Source organism: Cucurbita maxima, unplaced genomic scaffold (genome assembly GCF_002738345.1).
Source record: "Cucurbita maxima cultivar Rimu unplaced genomic scaffold, Cmax_1.0 Cma_Scf00015, whole genome shotgun sequence".
Taxonomy (NCBI): domain Eukaryota; kingdom Viridiplantae; phylum Streptophyta; class Magnoliopsida; order Cucurbitales; family Cucurbitaceae; genus Cucurbita; species Cucurbita maxima.
The window spans coordinates 956,066-973,658 of record NW_019272031.1 but is presented as its reverse complement, the minus strand read 5'-3'; the positions used below and the strand labels follow the sequence as shown (position 1 = coordinate 973,658).

The 17,593-nt window shown below is 36.0% G+C and overlaps 1 long non-coding RNA gene across 1 annotated transcript; it reads right to left on the bottom strand.

Moving 5' to 3' along the window:
- Window positions 1-2,502: 2,502 nt before the first annotated feature.
- On the bottom strand, window positions 2,503-3,753 carry LOC111490071. The gene is made up of 3 exons (XR_002719492.1): window positions 3,556-3,753; window positions 3,369-3,459; window positions 2,503-2,533 (listed from the first exon to the last, which is right to left on the bottom strand). It is a non-coding gene; the product is annotated as an uncharacterized LOC111490071 (long non-coding RNA).
- Window positions 3,754-17,593: the final 13,840 nt, after the last annotated feature.

Genomic DNA, 17,593 nt, shown 5'->3' with positions numbered 1-17,593 from the left:
TCAAGATAGGGCAGTAGTATGTATTGGTTTTCATTTTAGTAGTTGATAGATGGTATTTTTATATTTCATAATGACTTTATTTGAAAATGTTTTATTTTAAGTATCGTTATTTAAGGTAGACATGTAGCTATGTCATTAATTATACAATAAAAATTAAGAGCATATTACAAGCTATTAGTGTAATCTTAAATATGGGCTTGTCTTTTGATATGCATTAGTAAGAATGACTTTTGTAGCATATTTTATAATCGTCGAAGAAAAAAATTCAATTAACCCTAGTTTAAAATGGTGGTGAGGTGGCAAATTGCCCACGACTTGATCTCCTGCCTTCTCCTTTAAAATTGTTAGTGAAATAGTGCTAGGTTGGCTTTTTCGCCTTAATCTCAAATTAATTAATTTTAATTAATTAATTGATATTTTGATGATAACAAACCTACCTTCAATTATTAAAAATTCTCAATATTTTTGTCCACAGTGTAAGGTTGGGAATAACGATTTCAACGTCTTTTTTTGTTCACTCAAATTAGAGATAAAACGAAGAAGTTCCAGTCAAAACAAATACTCGACGTGATGATGTTGTGGCAAAATTGACATCATGGACCAATCAAATTCAAAACAAAATACCTGACGTGATGATATAGTAACAAAATTGATGATGTGGTGACAAAATTGATATCATGGACCAGCGGCAAAATTGACATAATAGACCAATCGAAATATGACATTTATAAATTTGGTAGAGCGACAAATGGTAGAGTTTTCAATTACATTTATAAAAATTCTCAATTATTTTTAAATTAAAAGAAAAGTATTTGTATTATAAAATCATTTCTTTTACATTTAGAAAATTAGTTTTGAAAAAGAAAATTATTTGAATTGGTATTGTTAGAAGATCTATCAATAATATTAATTTCTATCTTCAAAAACCTTTCAAAACAAACCAATGAATCTAACTTTATTACACAAGATTTTTCAATGGTACCATTTGGATTTAGTGTCCAATTTTTGGAAATCATCGAAAAACATCATAATATCATATTTGCGGCTTGCAGATAGCTTTGCTTTGAAAGTCCAAAAAGCCGAGATGTGTCGTGTGATGGAAGGAACCACACCAAAAAATAATATTAAATATACATTAAAATTAATGCAATCTACTATAGCCAGAATGTTCTTAGTTTATTGGATTTAGATTAATGATCGTAAAGTTCACTTTATTCAATAACAATCTTTACTGAATAAATTTTTTTTACAAACTATGAGTTTTAGAACATAAAACCCAACAAACTCCCACTTGGACTAAAACTCTAGTGGGGTTTTATAACGTTGTAGAGAAAAAGATATGATAAACTAGGGCATTACATACTCATGCATTTTCTCTCACTTGCCTTAGATTACATAACTCGTAGTTCTAGACATCACTAGGTGCCCTTCAAACACTTAAGTCGTGAGGGGATTTGTAAATGGATCAACAATGTTGTGCTCTAAAGCTATCTGTGTGACGATCACATCTCCTCATTGCACAATCTCCCTTATGAGATGATACTTGCGCTCAATATGTTTTTCTCGCTTATGGCTTCTTGGTTCTTTTGAATTTGCAACTGCTCCACTGTTATCACAATAAAGAGTGACTTAAACGGCGACAATAGAATCCTAGAATAACTCTTGTTCGTGTTTTAATTATAGCTATTTTGGTCAAGAATATACTAACTCTTAGTAATTCTTCATAAGTGTGACCTGCCATTTTCAAACCTCAGAGATCGGTCCCAAGAATGCTATCAAATGAAAAAACAAAAGTTGGGAACGGACCTAAGAAATCCTATCCATTTCTGGAGTTTGCGTTGTTTCGACTCCCATGTTATGACCCTCCGAATGGGTAGTTGCTCTAGGGCAACATGCAGGCGGAACATGGGAATCTCATGGTGCAATCTAGTGGTGGAAACCATAGGATGTGTTGATATACTTCCTTCTCCCACTTACTATAAATACTTTCTCTATTCACCTTGTTATTGACTCATGCAAATACCTTCCAAATGGAGGACGCTCCTAGGGCGACACGAGGCCGAGCATGAATCTCACGGTGTGAATTTGTCAGAGAGCGTGAAAGGAAAATGATGTATCTCATATACCTTCTTCCTCCCACTAAGTATTTTAGACAGTTGGGTATAATCATTACTTAGTATATTCCGACTAATGAAATCGATAACATTTGAGAATGTACACAAGTTATGTAACAACCCTAAATTTTCACATATCTAGAGTCGCCACTAATGTCTCATGCTCATCTCTAATGCAGAATATAAATCTAAGAATGCTCATCTTTATTAGCGGAAAAATTTAAAACTTCAAAATACGTTCAAACATTAGAAAACACTGTCGGAATTACGTGTTTCAAACATCATGTTGGAGTTCAATAAAGATAAAAAAACAATTACAAATTAAACCCTAAACCCTAAATATACAACTATCCTATGCATGCGCCACAGTCTCTGATCATGATGCCATCGTCAACCGTACATGGGAGCCTTGCCTTTACCTGAAAAACAAAATGGCACACGGCCTTAGTAGAAATACTCAGTAAGTGACCCCACTATAGGGGTCATGCTAATGCAAACACATGCAATCATGAATTAGGGACCTATCTCTAATCATCTTAGGGGTGGCCTCCAGTCTCGGACATATTGGATGTGTAGTACTCCCTACACACGACTCACACATGCGAGTGTGAATCTCCAGGGCGCTCGCACACCCCCTGGACCCTCTGGTCAAGCTAATCTGTAGCGACGTCTAGAGGTCAGCGGAACCCCATAGTGTCATGCGCCTCATAAACACCCTCATTTGTGTGCATTCGCACCTGTGCGCATTCGCGCTCATCATAAGGTGCGTGTCTGCACTCATCATCTCTAGGGGAAGTAGGCCTATGCTTATGAACATACAATATGCATGAGGTCCCTCACAATCCATCATAATGTCTCTTCTGACACAACCCTCTAGTCTCATCTCTTTGTTACTCTAGGTAACACATACTCGTGGATATTTGTATTAATATCATTTTCACGCTCTTAGGATTGTGTCCTATGTCGATCTAACGACATGATGCAATATGGCACTCATCATCATATAGCATGCTCAATATGGAAAAAATCATCATATTAAGGTAAACGTCATGCAAACATCATACTCATCATATTGCCACAAAGTGCATCAAACATATCAAGTACGTCATTCATCAATATATATATATACTGCACACGTCATCAAGTATCGTAACCCACACATCATCATAACTCATGTACCGCATCGTACGACATAGTTCATACATCATCATAACTCATACAATTGTTAGCATATCCTATAGTAAGGCCACTTACTTGGTTGGCCTTGGCCGGAGTGCTCCCTAAATAGCTAAACGTAAGCTCCCGTTCTGTGAGAGCTGCTTCCTACGTTGCCGGGGTTTGTTTCCTATCACACCGTTCACCACTTTCCGTTAGTATTTCACAGTTAATTTACCTATAATTCAATAAATGTGAAATACGACTCTAAAATGGTCTCAAATACCTTAATCGGGGCCGAAAACAGATCCGGGAGGGTCGAAATAGTGGAAACCGGGCTGGAAACAGGTGAGCCGAGCCGAACAGCCGCTAGGAGCCGCCGGAGGAGCTGCCGGAGCATCACTGGAGGGAGCTCGAGCCGTTTGCGCCGATCCGAGCCGAGGGACCGCCTGTGCCGCTGTGTAACACGTGCCGAAGCAGAGAAAGCCACATCATGCGGTAGCGTCGGGTCCAAGCACGGGTCGTAGTCTGGTTCGGGTCGTGGTCTAGATCGCGGGTTGCGAAAGGCTACTGGGTTGCAGGCCGGCTCGATTGGACCGTGGGTCTGGTCTCGGGTTGGTTCAACTGAACCGTATCTTCTGGGTTGGTTTGAGGTTTGGGCCGCTGTAGTTGGGCTGGGCCGAAGGCAGAGGCCAAGGGAAATAATGGGCTGGCTCTCTCGGGTTTTGGGTTTGGGTTGACCCAGATCCGTGGATCTCGTCTTCCTTACCCGACTTCGGCCGATTTTCCGACGAGTTTTCTCTCTCCTTCCCGCGGCGTTTTTGTTGCCAATTTCGATCCTCTTTCTTCCTTTTCCTCTTTATTTGTCGTCCTTCTTTCTTTTCTGGGAGTTTTGCGGCCTAAAAGTTCCTAAAACCACATATCTAAGAACGATTAGGAAAACCCAATTTTCCAACCTCGGTTACCGACGATGGCGCTTACGAAAAGCACAAAACGCACCTTGAGTTATTTTTCTTTCGTTAGGGATCCTTCTCGTGGTGGTAACTAATCGTTTGGTGTCGGTTTGAGGGTGGTTTGAGGGTTCGTCGGAGAAACTGAAAACTCGCCAACATTTATCCGAAACCTCTCTCTCGTATTTTCTTTCCTTTCTCCCTTTGCAGGTACTCTGACAGGTGCTGGGAGTCGTGGGCTGAAGGCTGGGCGTGGTGTGACCGTCGCGTGGGGTCCGCGAAACTCGGCGGTCGCCGAAAAACTGGCAAGTTTTCCAGTGACTGAGTTTTTTTTCTTTTTCTTTTTCTTTTCCGTGTCGTTACAAGTTATCTAAAAATAAGTGGTTGATGGATTATCAATCAAAGATATCACTTTATATCTTCAAAAGCCTTTCAAAGAGAGCAAAAGGAATATAACTTTATTATACAATATTTTCAACGGTAGCATTTGCATTCAATTACAAGTTTTCGGAAATCATTGAAGAACATGTTTGTGAGCAAAAAGTAAAGTAAGATAGCTCTGATTTGAAGGCCCAAAAAGACGGGACGAGCCCGTGTGACAGAAGAACATTAATAATACATAATATTAATTCAATCTATTTAAGTATAAAAAAATGGTCTTATGTGATCATTAATTAATTAATGTTTGTCTTAAAATCAAGCATAACCATAAAAGTTTCGAACAAACACAAATCTGGCTGATATGAATCTAAGATTAGTTTGATATTCAAATTTCTTTGTTTACGTTACATTCTTGTTAACAGACAATGAAATCGATAACATTCGATGATGTATACAATGTTATCTCAAAATTGGCCGTTGATGGATTGTTAGACAATCTATCAACGATATCAATTTCTATCTTCAAAAACTTTTTAAAGAGAGCAAATGAATCTGAATTAATTATTGAAGATTTTTCAATGGTAGCATTTGCATGAATGGAAATCGTCGAAGAATATTATAACGGTTGAGTTTTATGTCCTAAAACTCATAGTTTGTAAACAAAAACATATTCTATTTTTAATAAAGTTATTATTGATGTTTATTTAGTAAAGATGGTTATTTAATAAAGTGAATTTTACGATCATTAATCTAAATCCAATAAACTAAGAATACTCTAGCTATAGTATGATTACTTGAACTATATGTAGATACATAAAAGTGGATCAAGTTCAAGTATATAGTCAAAATGATCTATAGTACAGCCTTATCCTGGGAACACTATGGATGCAGCTCACTTTTGTTTATGGTATAAACAATGTGATCACTAAATTGTACATGTGGAAACATGTGAGTAGGGGCGTCTTATGCAATGAGTATTGCATGAGATCGGACCATGATGAAAATCACTCTCACTTTATAATGTTATTTACTGTTGAGACTGGTTTTTTCACTTCATGATCTAAATAACTCGACCTTAATCCTGAGCTAACTATGAACACATGTTTATTCAGAATTATCCTTAGATTTACATGGGTCAGAGTGGCCTGAGTTCGCCGGCTCAATAAACCTCCCATTTCAAGGGTAAGACTGGGTAGCTGGGGACATAGGATGCAAGATAGAATTCACTCCTACTCACTTTTAGGGATAGTAGAGAGATTGTTCCTTTAAGTACTGACTCCAGGTCTTGAACAAGGGGCCCCACCCTCTCATTGGCCTGAGAGGTATTCGGTTTGGTGGTTGGACTACAAATCAATTGTTCATTAGAGGATCGGTGGGACTTAAGGAACAAGAAGTAACTTTAAGGGTAAAACGGTAAATTGACCCCGCTTTAGTTACGAACAACCTGTGAATGATCGACTTACTAAGGTTATATCAAATGGACAGAAATATATTTATAGTGAGGGGAGTGTAACTACTAGGTTATAGTGGAGTGTCCTAGTAGTTAACGAATGTTGGTTAACAAGGTTAATGAGTTTAACCGGTTAATCTTGGATCGTTGAAGCCCATGATCTATAAGTCTATTAGGTCCCTCTGCTTGCTCATATCGAACTAAACCATAAAATAGTGTGACGAGTGAGTTTGAAGTGTTCGAATTCAAATTAGGGAATATGCGCTACATATATACGATATATTTAACCGCATTTTTGTTTTATTTTCAAATTAAACAAAAAGATAGAATCGAAGATATTTAAATAAGATTTAAATATTTTAATCAAATATGTGTCGAAATTGATTGAGATTGAAATTTGAATTAATATTAAATATTAATCAAATAATTTAATTAATCATTTAATATTACTTTAATTTGAAATTAATTATTCAATGGTTGAATGAAAATGAAGAAAGTGAAAATGTTGACTTCACTTAATGGAAAAATTCATGTTTGAGTGAGTGGAATTTGGAGGTGTCAAAATTTGGTTTAACCAAATTTGCATGCTTGTCAAATAAACCCCACAAATTTGAGTGGAATTTTGAGTGTCAAAATTTGGTGATCTCAAATTTGCATGAAATAAATAGAGTGATCAATGCACATGTAACTTCTCCGTTGGAAAAATCTTGAGAAAAACTCTCACAAACTCTCTTTTCATATATACTAAATCCCTCCTAAGTTTAGTCACTCACAGGATTTCACAATTCTTTTCTAAAGTCGGAGAATAGTGGAGAAGACACTAATGGTGGTTCGAAACTGGTTCATGAGGAAAAAGGAATTTGAACTACAAAAGGTTAGTACTCAAACCCCTTGAGTTTTAATACTTATGAACCTGCTAGTTATTAGATATGAACTTACAATTCATTTGATATTCAAATATGTTTGGTTACCTCACCCATTTAGAAGGTAAACAATGTTAACAATGTTTTTTTTAAAAATCGGATACCGATAAATTGTCAGACCATCTATCAACTATATCAATTTCAATCTCCAAAAAACTTTCAAAAAATTACCAAAATCCGTTCTCGAATGAAATAAACGGTCATTAAGTTATTATGGTATATGAGAATATCGAATGGTGTAGGTCTATTTGTGAACCGAGCCTTCCAATTTCATCTAGAAATCAGCCCTCACTCATAGGTTACCACTCACCTATTTGTCTTCCTATATATTCCTCCTTCCAGCTTCATTCCCGTACACGGCTCTTGATTTCTCTCCGATCTAGATCTGTTTAATTCCCCTTTCTATCAGAAATTTTTAATTCGGCTTTTGAACCGGAAAACTTTATTACAGAAGATTTTTGCATTTTCATCCCATGTTCAATTTTTGGAAATCTTTGAACAACATTGTAACATCATGTTTGCGACCAAAACATACTTGCTTGCAGATAACTTTACTTTGGAAGAACAAAAGCTGGACGAGCCATGTGACGGAAGGAACAACACCAAAAGATAGTATTAATATACACATAAAAATTAATGCCATCTATTTGAAGCAGATTCGTAAAATCTATTTAATGTATGAACCTCATGTTAGTTTGATATTCAAATATCTTTGTTTAAATTACTTTTTTTTTTTTTTTTTGTTAACAGATCATGAAATCGATAACATTTGAGAATGTACACAATGTTATCTAAAAATCGATAGTTGATGGATGGTCAATCGATTTATTAAAAATATCACCCTATATCCTCAAAATCCTTTCAATAAGAACAAATGAATATGACTTTATTATACCATATTTTTCAAGGGTAGCATTTGCATTCCGTGCTAAATTTTCGGAATTAATTCAAGAACATGTTTGCGAGCAAAAAAAAAAATAATAAGGAGCTTTTGTTTCACAAAATACCTAGACGATCAACCTTTTTGTTTGAAAGCACAAAAGGCCTGGACGATCAATGTGGCAAAACATCACCGAAAGATAATGTTAATGTAATTTATATAAGCATCCAAAAAAACAGTTCTACGTGATCATTAATTAATCTTGAGAAAGCAAACATAAAAGTTCAGAACAAAGACAAATCTTCTTGATATGAACCTAAATTACTTTGATATTCAAATATCTTTGTTTATATTACATTTTTTTGTTAACGGACAATGAAATCGATAACATCGTAGAATGTACACAATATTATCTCAAAATCAACCGTCAATGAATTATCAATGATCTATTAAAATATCACTTACTATCTTCAAAAGTCTCTAGAAGAGCAAATGAATTAGCATTTGCATTTAATGCCATATTTTTGGAAATCATTACAGAGAAAAAAGCTTTGAATTGAAAGACCAAAAAGGCCCGGATGGCCGTGTGAGGGAACATCACCAAGATAATATTAATACCATCTATTTAAGTATAATAAAACGATTATGTGATCATTAATTAATTGTCTTGAAATCTAAAGCATAACAGTATAAGTTCAGAACAAAGATAATCTACTTGATATAAACCTAAGATTACTTTGATATTCAAATATCTTTGTTTACGTTACATTCAACCGGTAATGATATCGATAACATTTGAAAATATACACAATGTTATCTCAAAATCGACTGCTGATGGATTGTCAGACAATGTATGAACGATGTCAATTACTATCTTCAAAAATCTTTCAAAAAGAGCAAATGAATCTGACTTTATTATAAAAGATTTTTCAATGGTAGCAATTGCATTCAGTGTCCAATTTTTGGAAATTATTTATGAACATCATGGTTGCAACCAAAAAATACTTGCTTGCAGATAGCTTTACTTTAAATCCGAGAGTTAAGATTCTAAACTGATCGATTTTCTTGAGATTTAAGTAACATTAAAATGACAAGCTAAATGAACTCCGTTGCACATGAAATTTTAATTTTGAGTATATTATGACAGGTTAAGATTATATATGAAATTTGGTAATCATTCGACAAGGTTAAGTAGCTAAACCAAGTAACATCGTAAAATAACCATAATGCCCTTAAAGTAACTTATCTTCCGTTCATGATCTAACTAATATCCAAATGCTATGAAACTTTTTAGTAGACCTTATTTTCTAACCCCTTAAATTTGAGAGCTATTGGAAAATTTTTAGAGGTTAAACTAGGATTAGTAGGTAAAATGACTAAAATGCCCCCTAAGACCTTTTAAGGTAGGTCTAAACACCCTCCAAATGACTTGCTGCTTTTTATGAATCCTATTTCTAAGGACATAATATATTCAAGATTTTAAGTTGATGAGTTCAAGTTTAAAACTAAACTAAGTTAGGATCTAAGAAACGCTTTAAGAAAGTACCTGAAGTAACTCTTACCCCAGATCTCAGACTTTTCTAGAATTATCTAAAGAATATACTACGAATGACTCAGGCATGTTATTGTAAGTTATGTGGAACTTAAAATGCATGTTATGACTTGTGCTACCAGAAATTAATAATCCTAGGAATTATAGAATAAGAACCAAGAACAATAATACACAACCTCCACATCTATTAAGATAAAAGAAGAATGTTAGGTATCACTAAGAATAAAGAACCAAGATCCCCAAATTCAGAAAACTCAAACTCAAAAAACTCTTAGACATCTCAGGGTACAATATATTCATGACTAGTACTACATTGTTTAGAAACTAAGAAACCTTGGAGGTAGGTTTTCAAACTATGCTACTTGGAATGTATAAAGCCTTAAGCGTAGGTATTCAAACTATGCTGCTTGAAACGTATGAAGCTTTGAGCGTAAGTATTTAGGTTGTATCGCAGGGAACGCATGAAGCACTGGTCGTGGGATCAGACTATATCACTTGGAACGTAAGAAGTCTTGGATTTAGGTTTTGAGACTATACTAATTGAAGCGTAAGAAGCCTTGGATATAGGTTTTGAGACTACACTAATTGCAACGTAAGAAGCCTTTGATGTAGGTTTTGAGACTACACTAATTGAAGCGTAAGAAGCCTTTGATGTAGGTTTTGAGAGTACACTAATTGAAGCGTAAGAAGCCTTGGATGTAGGTTTTGAGAGTACACTAATTGAAGAGTAAGAAGCCTTGGATGTAGGTTTTGAGACTACACTAATTGAAGCGTAAGAAGCCTTGGATGTAGGTTTTGAGACTACACTAATTGAAGCGTAAGAAGCCTTGGATGTAGGTTTTGAGACTACACTAATTGAAGCGTAAGAAGCCTTGGATGTAGGTTTTGAGACTACACTAATTGAAGCGTAAGAAGCCTTGGATGTAGGTTTTGAGACTACACTAATTGAAGCGTAAGAAGCCTAAGAAGCCTTGGATGTAGGTTTTGAGACTACACTAATTGAAGCGTAAGAAGCCTTGGATGTAGGTTTAAGAAGCCTTGGATGTAGGTTTTGAGACTACACTAATTGAAGCGTAAGAAGCCTTGGATGTAGGTTTTGAGAGCCTTGGATGTAGGTTTTGAGACTACACTAATTGAAGCGTAAGAAGCCTTGGATGTAGGTTTTGAGACTACACTAATTGAAGCGTAAGAAGCCTTGGATGTAGGTTTTGAGACTACACTAATTGAAGAGTAAGAAGCCTTGGATGTAGGTTTGCCTTGGATGTAGGTTTTGAGACTACACTAATTGAAGCGTAAGAAGCCTTAGATGTAGGTTTTGAGACTACACTAATTGAAGCGTAAGAAGCCTTGGATGTAGGTTTTGAGACTACACTAATTGAAGCGTAAGATGCCTTTGATGTAGGTTTTGAGACTACACTAATTGAAGCGTAAGTAGGTTTTGAGACTACACTAACTGGCGTAAGAAGCCTTGGATGTAGGTTTTGAGACTACACTAACTGGCGTAAGAAGCCTTGGATGTAGGTTTTGAGACTACACTAACTAGCTCCTTGGATGTAGGTTTTGAGACTACACTAATTGAAGCGTAAGAAGCCTTGGATGTAGGTTTTGAGACTACACTAATTGAAGCGCAAGAAGCCTTGAGGGTAGGTAGTGTCTTGGTGAACAAAGAATAATAGGCCAAGAACAAGACAACAATCAAGTACTAAAAAATGGATCAAGATATGAGCTCTATGGTTACTTATAAACCCATAATCATTCACTCCCTCCCAACAATCTTCCCCTCGAACAAAGTATACCATAGAGTCTCCCCTTAATTGAGGATCGACTCTTTTAGAGCCCTTGAACAAACTACATCATTTGTTCGACACAATGGTATGATATTGTCTAATTTGAGCATAAGCTCTCATGGCTTTGCTTTGGGCTACCCAAAAGGCCTCATACCAATGGAGATATATTCCTTACTTAAAAACCTAGGATCATTCCCTAAATTAGTCAATGTGGGACTCCCTCCAAACAATCCTCAACATCATATACATCAAGTTACTTCCCATTTATAATGATAAGTACGGACGCGTTCAGTATGATGATGATCATTATCATCAAGTCATGCATGGTATTCGAGGGTTTGCTAACCTCCGAAAGTCCGGTTATGGACAACTAGTTCGACTATGATGGATTGAGAGGGTGCGAACCGCCTAAGGACTTGCGCTCGCACGTATGGGTCGTGTGTAGGAAAGTACTACACATCCAATTTTATCCGGACTGGAGGCCTCCTCTATGATGATTTTAACGATAGGTCCCTAATCATGAGTTGATATGTTTGCATTTCATGACCCCAATAGTGGGACCACTTACTGAGTATTTCTTCAAATACTAAGTCGTGTGTTACTTCCATTTTAGATAAAGGCAAGACACCCCTATACGGCTGATGACGACATCGCAAATAAAGACCATGACATGTACATAAGATAGTTGTATTTAATTTCTCACACCAAAGGTTAGTATGGTGCGTTTTTCAATTTTAATATTTATTTATTTTATTTAATATTTCATATGCCGCTTTTAAAGACTTTTTGAAACATGTAAGTCCATGACAATGTTTTACGATGATGTTTTCAATGTTTATTTCCACATAAGAGATGATGTTATGAAGATGGTAGCGACCTTAGGTTATTAGAAATCTAGGTTCGTTACAGACTCAATATGCCTACTATTTAGGTACTTGACCAATTAGGGAGCTAGGAATATAATTTCATGAGATGTAGTTCACTTTTTCTTATATAAAATAAGTAGATGAGTAGTTCCATTTGGTGCAAATTTTGAGACTTGAACAATGTGCCCCACTTTCTTATTGGCCCACGAGGCGTGACTTTTCTAATTGAATCATAAACAAATTATTTATTAGATAATCAATGGTACTTAAGGTGAAAAATGTAATTGCATGCGTAAAATGGACTTTTCACCCAATTGTAATTACGAACAATTTGCGAATGTTCGACTTGATTATAACGATTATATCAATGGACCTAATATATCCTACAATACATGAAAGTGCAAACTGTAAGTCTGGAGTGGAGTGAACAATGATTAAAAATGAAAATTGATTAATTAATTTATTATTATTGGAGCTAATAATCTATAGGCTCAAAAGGATCCTTGGGTAGCTCAGCTTAACATTAGGATTTTCGATTTGGTCGAGAGAAAATTTGAAATTTTCAAATAATATTTATTATATTAAATATGAAAGATAAAATATGTTTAATTTATAAATTAATATTTAATATGTTATATATATATATTAGATATAAATAGATAAAAATATATATAATTTGAAGTGATCTAATTTGTATTTAATAGATTAGATATATGAAATATAACTAGAGAAAAATATTTAAGTTGAGGTGTTCCCGCTAAAATTTAATATATTAGATGCATTAAACATAAAAGGAAAAAAAAATTATATTTGTTGTATTTGATACATTAAATATTAAAATAATTAATATATATTAGAAAAATTATATTTAAAATTTCAATGAAATTCAAATTAATTGATGAGATATCTTATAATAATAAATATAATTTAAATAAAATATTATATCCTAATATTATTAAAGGAAATAGCACTTTAGGACTAGGACTTCAAATTAAGAAAAACTTGTTATATTATGGAAGTATTTACTAATAAGCATGTAATAAAAGTTTAGAATTGGAAGGAGCTAATTTAAATAATTTAGAAGAAGACAAAACAAATTGAAAATGAAAACTATGAGTAGACATTCATGAATGATATGTTTATGCATGAGGTTTTTATGTTGTTTTACGGAAATAATTAGAGGTTCGTCAACTAACTTCTAATTGTGAACTCAATTCGATTACCAAAGATTCGAATAACATTTTATAACTGGTTATGCTTTATTTGTGTCATGTATGGACTATTAGAGGTTTTTTCAGTTAATTTTCTTTTGGTAAACATATTCTCGAAGGGGTTCAAAGTAGTATTTTTATTAAGGATAGTTGACCGTTCATTATAAGGCAAATATAAATATCAAGATATTTGCCTTACATTACGGCTTACCATATTTGCTCTTTTATTAAATACAAATATATTGTATTCATTTATTATTCTTTCCTTCTATTCTTATTTCCATATTATTTGTAATTTATCATATTTCTGTAATAAGAGAACTCTCACCACCATTTAGGTGTGGTGGATTCAGCAAACATTCACATGGTATCAGAACCCTTTCGGTTTAACAACCCTTATCCTTTCTTCTCTATGGCTTTTGAATCCTCTTATCATATTCTTCCTTTCAATACTCTAATCCATATGATCAACATCAAACTTTCTTCCTCCAATTATCTTCTTTGGAAAAGCCAACTTCTCCCTCTCCTTGAGAGTCAAAACATGCTGGGCTATGTTGATGGAACTATGGTTCCACCTCCTCGCTTTGAACCAAAAACCTCAACACTCAACCCTCAAATATTTGGCGTGGAGAGCAGCTGATCAAGGACTTCTCTATCTTCTACTCTCCTCTCTCACCGAGGAAGCCATGATGTTGTCGTTGGTCTTTCTACTACATGTGATGTTTGGCTTGCATTGGAAACTACGTTCAGCCATCATTCGAAAGCTCATGAACTGAGACTCAAGGATGACTTGTAGCTGATGAAATGTGGCACCAAACCTGTTGCTGAGTATGCCCGTGCCTTCAAAACAATTTGTGACCAACTTCATGTCATTGGTAGACCCGCCGAAGACATTGATAAAGTGCATTGGTTCCTTTGTGGACTCGGCACCGAATTCTCAGCTTTTTCTACTGCTCAGATGGCTCTCACCCATATCCCCTGTTTTGCATATTTAGTCTCTAAAGCTAAAAGTTTTTAGTTGTTCTAGCACTCTCTTGAGTCTTCTAACTCCACTCCTACAGCATTCACAAACCACTAATCGTGGTCGCACCCATTGAAGCCACCCTACTTTCTTTAGCAACCAGCGAGGTCGTTTTTATTCCCACAAAAACAACTCTTCCAATCGAGGATGAACCCACTCAGGTCAGGATCGTCGACCACCTCACTGCCAAATATGCCGCAAAGAGGGCCATTATGTTGACCGCTGCAACCAACGGTATGTTCGACCTAATTCTTCTCATGCTCACCTTGCTGAAGCCTTTAACACGTCATGTTCTATTGCTGGACCCGATGCTGCTGATTGGTTTCTGGACACTGGGGCTTCGGCCCATATGACTGCCGACCCATCTATTTTGGATCAGTCTAAAAATTACAAGGGTAAGGACTCTGTGATCATAGAAAACGGTGCATCTCTACCCATTACCCACACCGGTACTCTTTCTCCTATTCCAAATATTCACTTATTAGATGTCTTGGTTATCCCTCATCTCACTAAAAATTTTCTTTTCATAAGTAAATTAACGTCTGATTTTCCTCTCTCCGTTACATTTACTTATTACTATCCAGAATCGTTAAACAGGAAGTGTGGTGGCAACTGGTAAAAGGGATGTTGGGCTATATGTGCTGGAGTACGACAACTCTGCTTTTATTTCAATCCTTAGAAACAAATCTTTACGTGCTTCATATGATTTATGGCATGCTTGCCTGGGTCATGTGAATCATTCTATTATTTCTTTTTTAAATAAAAAAAAGGTCATCTTTCTCTTACGTCTTTATTGTCTTCTCCATCATTATGTAATACTTGTCAACTTGCGAAGAGTCATCTATTGCCTTATTCCCACAATGAACGTAGGTCGTCTCATGTGTTAGATCTTATTCATTGTGATCTTTGGGGTCCTTCTCCTAACAAATCAAATTCGGGTTTTCTTTATTATGTTATTTTTATTGATGATTATTCTCGAGCTTTACCCTTTAAAATTTAAATATGATTTCTTTGATATTTTTCTTCAATTTCAAAAATTGGTCGAAAATCAATATTCTTCTCATATCAAGGTATTTCAAAGTCAAATTCTTTTGTCCATATACACCTGCTCAAAATGGTCGTGCTAAGAGAAAACATCATCATGTGACTGAGACTGGCTTGACTCTTCTCTTGCACTCTCATCTTTCTCCTCGTTTTGGGTTGACACCTTCAGCACTGTAGCTTATATTATCAACAGGTTGTCTACTCCACTTCTTGGAGGTAAGTCACCTTTTGAACTTCTTTATGGCTACACTCCACATTATGGCAATTTTCATCTCTTTGGTTGTCGTGTTTATCCTTATTTACGTGATTATATGCCTAACAAGCTTTCTCCCCGCAGCAATCCTTGTATTTTTTTGGGTTATAGTCCTGCTCATAAAGGGTTCCGCTGTCTTGATCCTGCCACCACTAAGCTATATCACCCGTCATGCTCAATTTGATGAAACTCACTTTCCTGCTATCACTAGCTCCCAGGCCCAACTTCTTTCCTCTATTCCTATTTCGAATTTCTTGGAACCACATCTTTATCATATTGATTCATCCCCCCTTACCACTTCATCATCGCACATTCCTCGATCCAGTTCATCCTCGTGTGATATTTGTTCTAACCTTATGGATGAGCCTGTGCAGGTTGATACTTCTCTTGCAGGTTCCACTTTGCCACCCTCGACTTCTAATTTTACCTCTATTGAACCTACTGTTGATTCCTCTTCTTTGGGCACTCATCCTATGATCACACGAGCCAAAGCTGGTATATTCAAGACTCATCATCTAGCAAATCTTAGTATTTTTGGCTCATATAAACTTCTTTCTGCTCTTCTTGCATCCACTGAGCCAAAAAGATTCAAATCTGCGGCTAAGAATCCTGCTTGGGTTGTTACCATGGATGAAGAAATTCAAAGCGTTACAAAAAAATGATACTTGGACTTTGGTTCCTCACCCTGCCAACTCCAACATCGTGGGCTCTAAATGGGTGTTTCGTATTAAATATTTGCCTAATGGATCCGTCGCGCATTTCAAGGCTCGTCTTTTTGCCAAAGGTTATACTCAGGTTCTTGGTCTTGACTACACTGACACTTTCAGTCCGGTTGTCAAAGCTACCACTGTCCGTGTTGTGCTTTCTATTGCAGTCACAAATAAATGGCCTCTTCGACAACTTGATGTCAAGAATGCTTTTGTCAATGGAACTCTTATTGAACGTGTTCATATGGAACAACCTCCTAGGTATATTGATCCTCGATTTCTCACTCATGTTTGTCTATTAAAGAAAGCCCTTTATGGCTTAAAGCAAGCTCCTCGCGCCTGATTTCAGCGTTTTAGCTCATTTCTTCTCACACTTGGGTTTTCTTGCAATCGCACTGACACGTCCCTTTTTGTCTTTCTTTAGAAATCCAACCTTATCTATTTGCTTCTTTATGTTGATGACATTATTGTTACCGGCAACAACTCATCTCTTATTGATAGCTTTACTCCCAAGCTTCATTCTGAGTTTGCTACCAAAGATTTGGGTTCTCTCAATTAATTTCTTGGTCTTGAACCTTCACCCACTCCTGATGGTCTCTTTATTAGTCAGTTAAAATATGCTCGAGATATTCTTACTCGTGCTCAATTGCTCGATAGCAAACCAGTCCACACTCCCATGGTTATTTCTCAACACCTGACTGCTGATGGTTCTCCTTTCTCTGATCCTACTCTCTATAGATCTCTTGTTGGCGCCTTTAGTACTTGATTATTACGCGTCCAAATATTGCCTATGCTGTCAATTCTGTCAGTCAATTCTTGCATGCCCCTACTGCAGATCACTTCATTACTGTCAAACGTATTCTTCACTATGTCAAAGGAACACTCCACTTTAGTCTTACCTTTCGTCCATCCACTATTCCTAGTACTCTAGTCACTTATTCGGATGCTGACTAGGCTTGTTGTCCCAATACTCGTCGTTCTACATCCGGCTATTCTATTTATCTTGGTAACAATCTCGATTCTTTGAGTGCTAAAAAGCAACCTACTGTCTCACACTCCAGCTGTGAATCTGAGTATCGTGCTCTTGCCACAACTATTGCTGAACTTCTTTGGATTACGCGTCTTTTGCATGACCTCAAGGTTTTTATTTCACAACAGCCCCTACTCTTATGTGACAACAAAAGTGCTATTTTTTTTAGCTCTAATCCCGTTTCTCACAAGCGGGCCAAACATGTTGAACTAGATTATCATTTTCTTCAAGAACTTGTTATCGCTAGCAAACTTCGCACACAATATGTA